Source organism: Gopherus flavomarginatus, chromosome 5 (genome assembly GCF_025201925.1).
Source record: "Gopherus flavomarginatus isolate rGopFla2 chromosome 5, rGopFla2.mat.asm, whole genome shotgun sequence".
Taxonomy (NCBI): Eukaryota; Metazoa; Chordata; order Testudines; family Testudinidae; genus Gopherus; species Gopherus flavomarginatus.
Genome location: NC_066621.1, coordinates 128,508,262 through 128,520,772, shown reverse-complemented (window position 1 = coordinate 128,520,772; position 12,511 = coordinate 128,508,262). Strand labels below are relative to the sequence as shown.

Here is a 12,511-nt window from a genome sequence, read left to right as displayed (position 1 = left end):
GGCTCGGCCTCACTCCGGCCAAGGCACAGAGTTGGGGCCGCACCATGCGGCTCCCAGAAGCCGCGGCATGGTCCTGCTCCAGCTCCTACACACTCCAATGGGAGCTGCAGGGGCAGTGCGCAGAGCCAGAGTGTAGGAACTGGAGACATGCTGCTGCTTCCAGGAGCTGCTTGAGGTAAGCGCTGCTCAGATCCTGCACCCCCAAGCCTCTTCCCATGCCCCAGCCCTGATCCTCCTCCCGCTCTCCAAACCCCTCAATCCCAACCCGGAGCACCCTCCTGCACCCCAAACCTCTCATCCCTGGCCCCACCCCAGAGTCCACACCCCCTCTCACACCCCACCCCCAATTTTGTGAGCATTCATGCCTGCCATACAATTTTATCCCGGATGTGGCCCTCAGGCCAAAAAGTTTGCTGACCCCTGCCCTAGCCTCTGTTTGCCAGAAGCTGGGAGTGGATGACAGGGAATGGATCACTTGATGATTACCTGTTCTATTCATTCCCTCTGGGGTACCTGGCATTGGCCACTGTCAGAAGACAGGATACTGGGCTAGATTGACCTTTGGTCTGACCCAATATGGCCGTTCTTTATATTCTTTATAACAGTAGATGTTGAGATTCAAAGAGATAAAGTTTTGTATCCATTAAAACACAAATTGTCAACATCATAAGTCAACCTTTTAGCTTTAAATCAAACTCTAAATTCTCAAGTAGCATTTTTCTTAATTTAAATTTACAGATGGTTAAAGCATCAAAGGAAATATTTTTTGTCTGTTTGTGTGTGTACATGTAGTGGTCCCTCGGTCTCAGGCTTGGCAGGAGGCCACTCTGACTTGCTGCATCAGGCAACAAACAACAGTCAATTAGCAGTCGAGGGCTCTGCCTCTCACGCCCCCTAAAGGGGCGGGGCAGAGCAAGGATCAGTCTTTAGCCCAGGCTAGAGCAGACACCAATCACAGTCTGGGTTCTGACCCCCCGGGTGGGGCAGAGCAATAAGCTGTCTTTAGTGTAGGTACTTTGCTAGGGCAGATAGCAAACACAGTTTGGGGCTCAAGGGCTTACAGTGAATGGCCAATCCCCAGCTGTGGAGTTGGTGGCGAAGGGGAAGGGATAGGGGGACCTGGGTCCATCCTACTCTACTGGGTCCCAGCCCAGGGCCCTGTTAGTGGCGGGTAGTCCCACCATGAGGTCGGTGGGGAAGCCGAACTGTACTGCCTTGCTTCTTGGCAGTACAACCTAACCAAAGTCTGGTTCCCCTGGGCTACTTGCTACTGCCCTCCATCGATGTGGCTCCATATTCAGTTGGCCCTCAGCTGCTTTGGGGTAGACGGCCAATGGTAGTCCCGATAACTCCTCTCTGCTCTAGATCTCCTCCGGTGGCAGGGCAAGGTGTCGCTCGGTGCCTAGTGCAGAGTCCTGCCAAGGGCTTGAGATGTCTGCCTCCTTCCCTGGCTTTGCCCCAACTGAGCTGTAGGGCTCTTTTTTTATATGTCCTGTCTGCTCCTGCACTTATGGCATGGGAGGTAGGGCTGGTTTGGGTCTGCCCACCAGGCAGAGTGTAGTGGTCCCTTGCTCTCAGGCTTGGTGGGAGGCCACTCTGCCTCACTACAGTACAGCAGAATCAATGTTTATCGACATTTAGCAATAAAAATCTATCCCTTCCAAGCCTACATATATCTATAAGCTTCACTGATCATGTCTGCACTGTACAAATATCCACACAGCACTCATCAAAATGTCCCCAGACACACTAGGCTCAATGTAAAACTGGGAAGGATCCTACAGGGAATACCCCTTCTTTGGTTGCAAAGTCATAGACAAAAAAAAATTGGTTGGGATTTTCCCCAGGATATTACAGTGACAGTCTGAAGAACTTTTTCCTCTCAGAGAGTAGGGAAGCATCTTTTAGGGATTGTGTACTCCTCACAGGAAGTCATCCTCCAGAAGAGGCTTTCACAGGATTAATTTCTGATGTGTTTTTTTCTCATCCTAAAAACGGATCTGATCATTCTGAAGGTAAAAGATGAAAAAACAGATCAGACAGGCACTTCCTTGATAAGTTATGTGATCTTGGCAATCTGGCTGACAATTTCAGAACATTGTCTGCAGCCTGTGTTTCCTGGACCTCTTCAACAGATATCTCAATTTACTTGGAATCACATCACACAGAATTACAGGGCACATGGCACATTCCAGCTAACAGACTGGTAGCTGCAAAGTTTACAGAGGTGCAGTTGCGTGGATGGAGGGGAAGCAAGGATATCATTTAAAAATCAGCCTCATCATAAAACTTGCACTTACATAGCAGTCTTGATCCAGAGTGCTTTACAAAGATGGGTAAATATCATTATCCTCATTTTATAAATTAGGGACTAAATTTTCAAAACAAAAACCCCCCAACCCTATTTTTTTTTAATTCCTTAACTTTTGGATGCATAGAATTTCTGAAAATCAGGCAAAGCTGTCTCAATTTGAGCACCCAAAATTGAGCCATCCAAAATCAGCGGGCACTTTTGAAAGTAGGCTTAAGAGACTTGCCCAAGATCACCCAGCAAGGTAGTGGCCAAACTGAGAAGAGAAGCCAAGAATCCTGCCTGTTCACATGCCCAGCTTCCCTGGTGAAGGAGTATGCTCTTTGGTGAGATAACTGTAAGCACAGCTAGGAACTTATCACCTCCCTATGCACACACTCCTCCACCCACCCAACATTCTCATAGCTACCATCTCTTCACATGGTCTGGTTTGTGGAGGATGCAACCCCTAATTGAAATGTGATGTGATTCTAATGAGTGAGATGTTGAAATAATTGCTCAGTACTGAGCAGATGGGGGTGAGGGGGAGAAGCTGTAAATAAAACGTATCCTAATGATCAAGATTGTTATGAGGGGCTCTGCATGTCTTATTTCACTGAAGGCCCTGTAGAGCCTAGGCCCTGACCTGATATTAATTTTTATAACACCCAGAGATTTGAGGGGTTAAGGAGAGCTCTGATACTAACTAAGGGATGACCCTCCTTGGCATAGGTGGAGAACAAAAAAGTCTCTGAAACTCAAGTTTTGCTGGTGCTGACAGGTCAGTGCCTCTAGAAGCCTTCTTTTGGCAGCAGGGGATGGAAAGTAAAGATATTTGGCACGTGTCTCCTGCAGGAGAGAGTGGGGAGCAAGAGCAACAGGAAAAGCAATTAGTCATAATCATTCATTCATAATGAAGGAAAATCAAAGGAAGCCAAGGAAAGTGTTGGACGCCCCTTTTAAAACTGGTTTGGAGGAAGCAATGGAGGATTCACCCTGCAAGGACCTATCCTGCACTGACTGTGGGGAGGGGTGGATGGACAAGATGACACACTGCTGTAAACCTTTTCTGTCTCTGAGTTCCATTATCCCATTTAGGGTTTCTAGAATCTTTCACTTTTTTCTCCTCACAGCATCTATCATTTGGACTTCTATAGTATAAATCTAATAACAATAACAAGACTTTTTTTTAGGGTCTGTCAGTTGAGACTTTCTAGGTACTTAGTAAAACTCAAGCCCACAAAACCAGACATAGCACCATACATGTTAAAACTTAATACAAGTTGCAAGCAATAAAATCCACACTGCATAGCACCATGCCAAGAAGCCACAGTGCTTTGTGTTACATGACACGAGTTTCAAAAATTAAAAGGTTTTCATCCCTTTTTATGGAAGAGGAAGGTGAAATGTAGTTCAGTGCTGAGAAGCAGGAACTGATCAGCAGTGAAATAGCGTGGACACTGAAATCACGATCTTGAGTTCCAATCCCTGCCCTGACACACAGGGGCACCAAAGAGGATGCAGCTTAGTCCTGCAATCTTTGAGCAGTCACCTGAACTCTCTGCCCCCGTTACCCAGCTGTAAAATGTGGATAAGTAATACTTATCTCACAGAGACACTGTGAGCCTTTATTAATTAAGGTCCATAAAGCACTTTGAAGATGGAAAATGCTAGGTAGATTTAATGCAAATCAAATGACAGCAGGTCATGCCAGGGACCTATTGATAGCAGAAGCAAAAATACCACCATACCACTTCTGTTTCTTTCATGCCTTTGGGACCCACCTAAGAGGGCCAGACGGTAGCATATCAGAGACCCATAGTGGCAAACTAACATGATTAATGCTCTTTTAAAATGAAAATCAAATTATATTGCTTTTATCCACACGAAGTACATTGGATTTATAGGGAAAAGTGGATACAGGGTAAATCTTAGTGATTTAGCCTCCAAAGAGGAGGAAACCAGCATTGAGCCAGCCTGAAGATGGAATCACTTGTCCTTCAAAGAGTATAATTGACCATCTTGGGTTACAAAGCACCAAGAAAGCAGAGGTGCAGAGTAGCTGCACCCACCCTGCAGAGCAATGAAAGATTTTTAAGGGACCTATAAAGGTCTAAAGGGCCCATGAAAAGACACAGAAGGGGAGGGGGGAGGTAAGACAGAACTTCATAACAAATATAAGGCAGGCAGAATTGCCATCATGGTCCTCACCTCACCCTGTAATCCTTACCCAGAGAGAGAGAGATTTTTATTAAGTTAATTTAGCTCTTTTTCAACAGGCCAACAGGCCATATTTTCCTAGTGTAAGTCTATTGCCTTTAATGGTTACATTTGTCCCAATATCTGCCTTTTCTTAGCAACACCGTACAATGAATGACATTATCAGGACACTGACAAGGCATTTGTTTAATCATTTTCAACATTTTTTCTACTATGTTATGTAACATAATTAAGAATCATAGAAGATTAGGGTTGGAAAAGACCTCAAGAGGTCATCTAGTCCAACCCCCTGCTCAAAGCAGGACCAACCCACAAAATCATCCCAGCCAGGGCTTTGTCAAGACAGGCCTTAAAAACCTCTAAGGATGGAGATTCCACTACTTCCCTAGGTAACGTATTCCAGTGCTTCACCACCCTCCTAGTGAAACAGAGTTTCCTAATATCCAACCTAAACCTCCCCCACTGCAACTTGAGACTATTGCTTCTTGTTCTGTCATCTGCTACCACTGAGAAAAGCCTAGCTGCATCCTCTTTGGAACCCCCGCTTCAGGTTGTTGAAGGCTATCAAATCCCCCCTCACTAGTCTCTTCTTCAGACTAAATAAGCCCAGTTCACTCAGCCTCTCCTTGTAAGCCATGTGTCCCAACCCCCTAATCATTTTCGTGGCCCTCCATCGGACTCTATCCCATTTGTCCACATCCTTTCTGTAGTGGGGGGTCCAAAACTGGATGCAATACTCCAGATGTGGCCTCACTGGTGCCAAATAGAGGGGAATAATCACTTACCTACATCTGCTGGCATGCTCTTACTAATGCGGCTCAATATGCTGTTAGCCTTCTTGGCAACAAGGGCACACTGTTGACTCATGTCCAGCTTCTCGTCCACTGTAATCCCCAGGTCCTTTTCTGCAGAACTGCTGCTTAGCCAGTCGGTCCCCAGCCTGTAGCAGTGCATGGGATTCTTCCATCTTAAGTGCAGGACTCTGAACTTGTCCTTGTTGAACCTCCTCAGATTTCTTTTGGCCCAATCCTCCAATTTGTCTAGGTCACTCTGGACCCTATCCCTATCCTCCAGCGTATGTACCACTCCTCCCAGTTTAGTGTCATCTGCGAACTTGCTGAGGGTGCAATTAATCCCCTTGGAAGCATTCAAATTTAATGTAGTTTATTTGCACAAGTTTCTTTTTTTCCATCATCTCTCTCTCTGTTGGATTGTTATTCTAGTCCTGCTCACATATACTGTGTTGGTCTATTAGTGTTGTACATGAGTTCCAGACTATACATACATACACTGGTTTGTCAGAATAGGATCCATTGCACAGCTATCCTTTGAGAAACAGACCTTCTTCAGGCCTTTATTCTATAGCATGAGAAATCAATATCCTAATTTTAAACTGCCCTTTGACAGGGACAGAAGTGAGTAAGTGTTCAGATGGATATTGACTCAGACCATCCTGTTTATCATACACAGATGTTTTGAAGGTTCTTTTACTATAGGTGTTAATATTATATATGCTAATAAAAATCAATAACACTGTTTTAAAACATCATTGAAATGGCATGTGGCTTTAATAGCGCACAGTGAATGAGTTTATTGAAATGCTCCACATCTGATGAAGTGATACTTCAAGCTCATTTCTATGTTCCAATGTAATATATCGTGTAACACAGGCATAACCAATCATGCTAACTGCTGTGCAAATGTGAGTTGTGTTTTCCCATCTTCCAATCCTGCAGTGCTCAGAGGAAAGACATAAGGAAAAGCATGTTAGGTCACCTATCACTAATCTATTTACAGATTTGAATTGTATAGCTGTGAGTGTTTGCTGAGGATAAAACACACCTATAGACACAATGGGACAAATTCACCCCTAATGATTCAGCCATGGATCTTCAGTGGGATGAATGTGTTTGTGTTTACAAGTTCTTGATTCTACACCTTGGATCAGTTTCAGTCTGCAGTAGCAAAGCCTCACCATGATTTCCTGGCAACCACAGCAAATATTAAATGCACATGAGCAGGCAGGCTGTTAATCTGTGAAATAGGGAAGAGACAACAAACCCAGACTGAATCTGAACCAGTGTGTACATTCATTGAGTGAAATCCATCCCTGAGTATAGGTCCTTCTTTTTAGACAGAGTTTAACTGACTTATGTTATTCAACATGTAAGCATGTGCTTAAAGTTATGCAATTGCTTTAGTACCTTCTTGAATTGGACACTAAAATCTTAAAAACACTTCTTTCCAAAACTAAATGGAAATATTGTCATTTAGCCCTAGGGAAGTCAGACCAGACATTAACGCAAAGCAAAATATAAATACCTTTAAAAATTCAATAGTACACTCAAATTCATAAATATTTCTTTCATTTTTGAGACCAATCTAAAGAACTGAAGACAATTTCAATCATTTGGTATTACAGAACTAAATGAATCAATATCTGAAGCAATTTCCTCATGATCTTTATTATCAGATTCACCAGTTTTAGATAGTATCAGAGGGGTAGCCGTGTTAGTCTGGATCTGTAAAAGCAGCAAAGAATCCTGTGGCGTCCTAGACTAACAGACGTTTTGGAGCATGAGCTATCGTGGGTGACATGCATCTGACGAAGTGGGTATTCACCCACGAAAGCTCATGCTCCAAAACGTCTGTTAGTATATAGAGTGCCACAGGATTCTTTGGTGCTTTTACCAGTTTTAGAGTGAGTTGCCAAAAACATTGTTATCATCAACATCAGGAAGTTTTTTTATTTATAAGATGTAATTTTGCTGGAAAAGAAACACAACCAGTTAAACCCAGAAGAAAGAAATTCAAGCTAAAAATGAAGCAAATGCTCCCCACCCAGCCCCAGACTAAGTAACTTTGGCCATATCAGGAAAAATATCAAATTTTACAACTTTCTGTAAAATTTTACTATTTTCCTACCATAGAACATCTATTTCTCAATGTTCACTGAAGCGTCAAAAGAAATAATAATTGCAAAGACAAACCAACAGCCACCCAGACAGGACAGAGATCGGTACACTACAAGAACTGGATTAAAATACTTCAGAAGAGAAATAGTTCTTATTGGCGACTCAAAGGGGCTTCAATAAAATTGAAAGGCAGAAAATTCAAAACTGATAAAAGGTCATTTTTTCACACAATATTTAATTAGACTGTGGAACTGATTGCCACAGTATATTATTGAAGTATATTATTGAAGAATTTAGCAAGATTTAAAGAAGGATTGGACATTTATAAGATAATAAGATTTCAGAAAAAGGGAGTTTTAGAAGGGATATAAAACTTCATACATAAGGGTTTAAAATCTTCTCTAGCTATTGTGGTTTAGGAGGAGACTCCTCTGGATGGCAGATTATTCCACATCTGTTCATGGTGCTATTTCTTGTACCCTCCTCTGGAATATCTGGTGCTGACCCATCATGCTGCACTAGATGGATCACATGTGTCTGATTCTGCATGGAAGTTTTTATGTTCTTATGTATTGACAACATCTCTGACCCCTTGACAAAGAGGGGTAGCAGTGGAGTTAAGAACATCCAAAGAATTTCAAAAGTCAGTTACTGTTTATTATTTCTTCTACAGTAGTACCAAGAAGCCCCACCTGAGATGAGGGATTCCTTGTGTTTGGTGCTTTTCTAAATATATTACTTGCCTGTCCTTGCCCCAAAGAATTTACAGTCTCTAAATAGACAAAGTAAGTTTCATTATCCCCATTTTATACATGGAGAACTAAGGCAAACAGATATTAACTGACTGCTCAAAGTCATATATGGTGTCTGTAGCAAGGCAGGAACTGATCCCAGGTTTCCTTAGGGTGACCAGGAAAACCTGGTCGAAAAGGGATCCTGGTTGCTCTGGTCAGCACTGCTCACTGGGCTGTTAACTGTCCAGTTGGAGGCGCCACACAGTGGGACTGGCAGGCTCCCTGCTAGCCTCTGCGCCGCGCAACTCCCAGAAGCAGCGGCATGTCCCTCCTCTGGTTCCTACGTGTAGGGGAAGTCAGGGGGCTCTGCATGCTGCCACCCCAAGTGCTGCCCCCACAGCTCCCATTGGATGGGGACAGCGCCTGCAGATGGGGCAGAGCGCAGAGCTGCCTGGCTGAACCTCTGCGTAGGAGTCGGAGGAGGGACATGCCGCTGCTTCCAGAAGCTGCTTGAGGTAAGTGCTGCCCAGAGTCTGCACTCCTGACCACCTCCCGGGCCCCAACCCGTAGCCTCAGTCCTGATTCCCACCCCATCCTCTGCACCCCTCAGCCCCAGCCCCCAGACTCCTCCTACATCCCAAATCCCTCATCCCCAGCCCCACCACAAAGCCTGTACCCCCATCCGAAGCCCTCACCCTCTCCTGCACCCCAGCCCGCTGAGCTAGGCTGGTGAAAATGAGCAAGTACGTGAGGGTGGGGAGAGCGAGTGAGAGGGAGGGAGGATGGTGTGAGTGGGGGTGGGGCCTCAGAGAAGGGGCAGGGCACAGACAGGGTCTTGGAAGAGGGGCAGGGCAGGGGCTGGGCCAAGGCTTTGTGCGAGTAGAAAGTTGGCAACCCTAATTTTCCTGAGCCCTACTCCATTGCACAAGTTCATCTTTCCTCACTTAAAGGAGACATTAAATGAAAGTGGTCTCCTTGTGCCTAAAAAGCATACCACTGGGCAAGCACAAAAAATAAAAACAAAGAAGAAATCTATTAACCTGCAGGATGTATAATACTGCACAGGTAAAGTGACAAAGATATCCTCATGGTGGGCCTTTATTTCTCTAAAACGACAGCCCAGTATGGAACATACAGGAAAGTATTGCCAACTCTATAATCAAAAACAAAACAATAAATACTGCACAGTAAATTCTGCACCCACATAGTTTGAAAAATAGAAATACACCTCTGTCTTGATAGAACGCTGTCCTCGGGAGCCAAAAAATCTTACCGTGTTACAGGTGAAACCGCATTATATCGAACTTGATTTGATCCGCTGGAGCGCAGCAGCCCCGGCCCCTGAGAGTGCTGCTTTACCGTGCTATATCCCAATTGGTGTTATATTGGGTGGCGTTATAATGGGGTAGAGGTGTATGTCATAATATAGATACAAAAGTGGGGCAGACAGCCAGACACTCACGCTGATGCCTTTTGGAGAATGGGCAATAGAGTAGTTGGACATTGGAGTTTTGTGACAGCTCCTCAGGAACAGACCCCTAACTCCAGCAAAGCTGCCTAAGGTGAAGAGCCATGAGCTCTTGCCAAGCAGAGGTTCCTATCCAGGCAGCAGAAGACCGGTGGCAAGAGCGCACTTTATTTAAATCAGCTCAATTCACTTATCAACTTTTCACAGATATTTGGTGATTTGTCCGAAACACTGTCCTGTCAATTATTTCATCTACGACAGTATTTCTATGGGCAGCAGGTGAAGCTTCCCCTGGGGGAGACTAGCTACCTGTCCTGTCTCTTCTGCCCTCGGCCCTGCCCCCACTCCACCCCTGCCCCACACCAGACCCCACCCTGACTGAGCCCCCTCCTGGCTCGGTTCCCCCCTGCTGCTCACCTCCTCACCCCCACGCCAGATCTTCTCCCACCCACCTGTGGTGGCTCAACTCCTCACTCCTCACCCTCTGCCACTTGCCTCCTTATCTCCCCTGCTTGGCTCACCACATCCCTCCTCACTCCCCCACTGGGTGTGAGACCTCAACTTGCTGCTCGCCTCCTGCCCCCCACACCTGCCGCTCACCTCCTCATTCCCCTGCCAGAGCCCCCCACCTGCCATGAGACCCCCACCTGCCCGCTTCCTCACTCCTCACCAGACCACCTGCCCACAGCGAGACCCCTGCCCACCTGCTGCTCACCTCATCCCCATGCCTGCCCGCCACTCACCTCCTCACTCCCCTGCCAGATCCCCTCACCCCCAGCAAGACCCTCGCCAGACCACTGCACACCTCCTCACTCCCTCACCAGATCCCCATCCACCCACCCACTGGTGGCTCACCCTCCTCACCCCTGCCAGACACTCCCACCTGCTGCTAGCTTGCTGCATCCCTCCTCATTCCCCCACCCCACAGGGAAGTGGGGGTTAGGAGGGATGCGACGAGCAGTAGGTATCTTTAGAGAGGCTGGGAGGTGGCACCAGCAGGTAGTGAGGGCCTGGGGAAGGGGCAGAGCAGGGAGGAGAAGAAGTGGGGCCACCACGGCCCAGGTATCTGGCGGCAGAGTGGCGGCAGCTGCACCAGCCGCCAGGTTTATTATACCTGCTACCTATGAAGTATCTAATCTATACAGAGTCTTTAGCCAGCAACTTCAACCGTTACAAATTGTTCTACAGTTCACTAGCACCTTGCAATACATTAGAGAATGAGATTCTATAGCATGCAAACATTGGGTTAGCTTTTTGTGGAGGTTCATCAGATCTGTTGTAATATGCTTTCAGCTATTATTTCCTCTTCATCCGACATGTCTACACAAATAATAGTATTCATATCTCTGCCTTTCATTCCAACCCTAATTACAGAGAACAGCATTTTACCGCCTCAATTTTGAATTTTAGGATGCCCTTGAAAAGGAGCTCTGTCTACTGCTTGAACTTCTTCCACTTCTAAGGAAGTGTCATGTTATCCCAATTCATTTTAGGCAGTTTATTTCTAGGACGTTCCATGCTGGACAATTTGTTCTTTCTCTTAGGCTATTTCTGCACTTACAGGGTTTCTGATTCATATGATGTTTTGGCATCATGTAAAACTTTGTTCACATGGGTATATCCTGTAGGCAGCAACAACACCTCCGAATTATTTTAATCAGACAGAGATTCCAGAAAGGAACACACTATTATCAATATGCTCAGATTTTAGAAAGAACTGGATAAGAGCTGACAATAAGCATTTCTCCAAGATCTAACTCCTACACATTCAGATTAATGGAACAAATAACACCATTATGATGGAAGGTGTAAATGGGTACCATCAAGCAGGTCTTTGATAAGTAAATAATCACAAACCTGGCTAAAGTGAATGGGTGTCTAACCACCTTTTTTTCGAGCTCAATGGAAGGAACAATTAAGCCCCTTTATACAGCGAGATAACTGAAACAACAGAACCATTACCCAAGGCAATTGGCCATATGGCAAGGCCTGACCAGAGGCTAAGCCATGTGTGATGAGAAGTTCCCTGATGGTAAATGCTGCGGCTAGGGAATTGTTTGATAAGCTGACACTGAGAGAATCAGTCATGAATGTGGTCCTGAGAGGACCCAGAGAGACAGAGCTTCGTGGGCATAGAATACACTGGAAAAGTAGGCTTGGGGATCTCTGAGCAAGGAAATTGCCTGCTGTTGTTTGTTTCTACTGCATTCTGGGAAACAGAACATTGTCAATACACAGGACCTCACCAAAGAATACACTTGACTAGTATCATCCATTTCTCCTACCAATGGAAACAAACCTGCAAGACCTCAAATGCTAGCTAACTGTCCAGTAAAAGGGGCATCAATACTATCTTGTTAGAGTGCCATCTAGTAACTTCCAGTAACGTTACAGGCACTTCTTCATCCAGCAATTGTTTAGCTCAGGGGTAGGCAACCTATGGCACGCATGCCAAAGGCAGCAAGCGAGCCGATTTTCAGAGGCGCTCACACTGCCTGGGTCCTGGCCAAGAGTCCGGGGGGCTCTGCATTTTAATTTAATTTTAAATGAAGCTTCTTAAACATTTTAAAAACCTTATTTACTTTACATACAACAATAGTTTAGTTATATATTATAGACATAGAAAGAGACTTTCTAAAAACATTACAATGTATTACTGGCACACGAAACCTTAAATCAGAGTGAAGAAATGAAGATTTGGCACACCACTTCCGAAAGGTTGCTGACCTCTGGTTCAGTTTAATGTCTGATGGTCAAACATCGTACCAAAGTGGAATACTGAATTGCCTTTTGGTCTCATGGGACTGGCAGAGTGTTCTATACAATACAGTGGCTAAGGCAATAAGGGAAGCCTAGACCACAGTATTCAGTGCTGAATGGAAGT

The 12,511-nt window shown here is 45.2% G+C and overlaps 1 protein-coding gene across 1 annotated transcript in view; it reads left to right on the top strand.

The window, feature by feature from the left end:
- RPS6KA5 (ribosomal protein S6 kinase A5) overlaps positions 1 to 12,223 on the top strand; it is a 669,794-nt gene extending 657,571 nt beyond the window's left edge. Inside the window, exon 19 of the transcript XR_007774432.1 lies at positions 12,141 to 12,223. The gene's annotated coding sequence lies outside the window, so the exon portion shown is untranslated. The remainder of the gene's footprint in view (positions 1 to 12,140) is intronic.
- Positions 12,224 to 12,511: the final 288 nt, after the last annotated feature.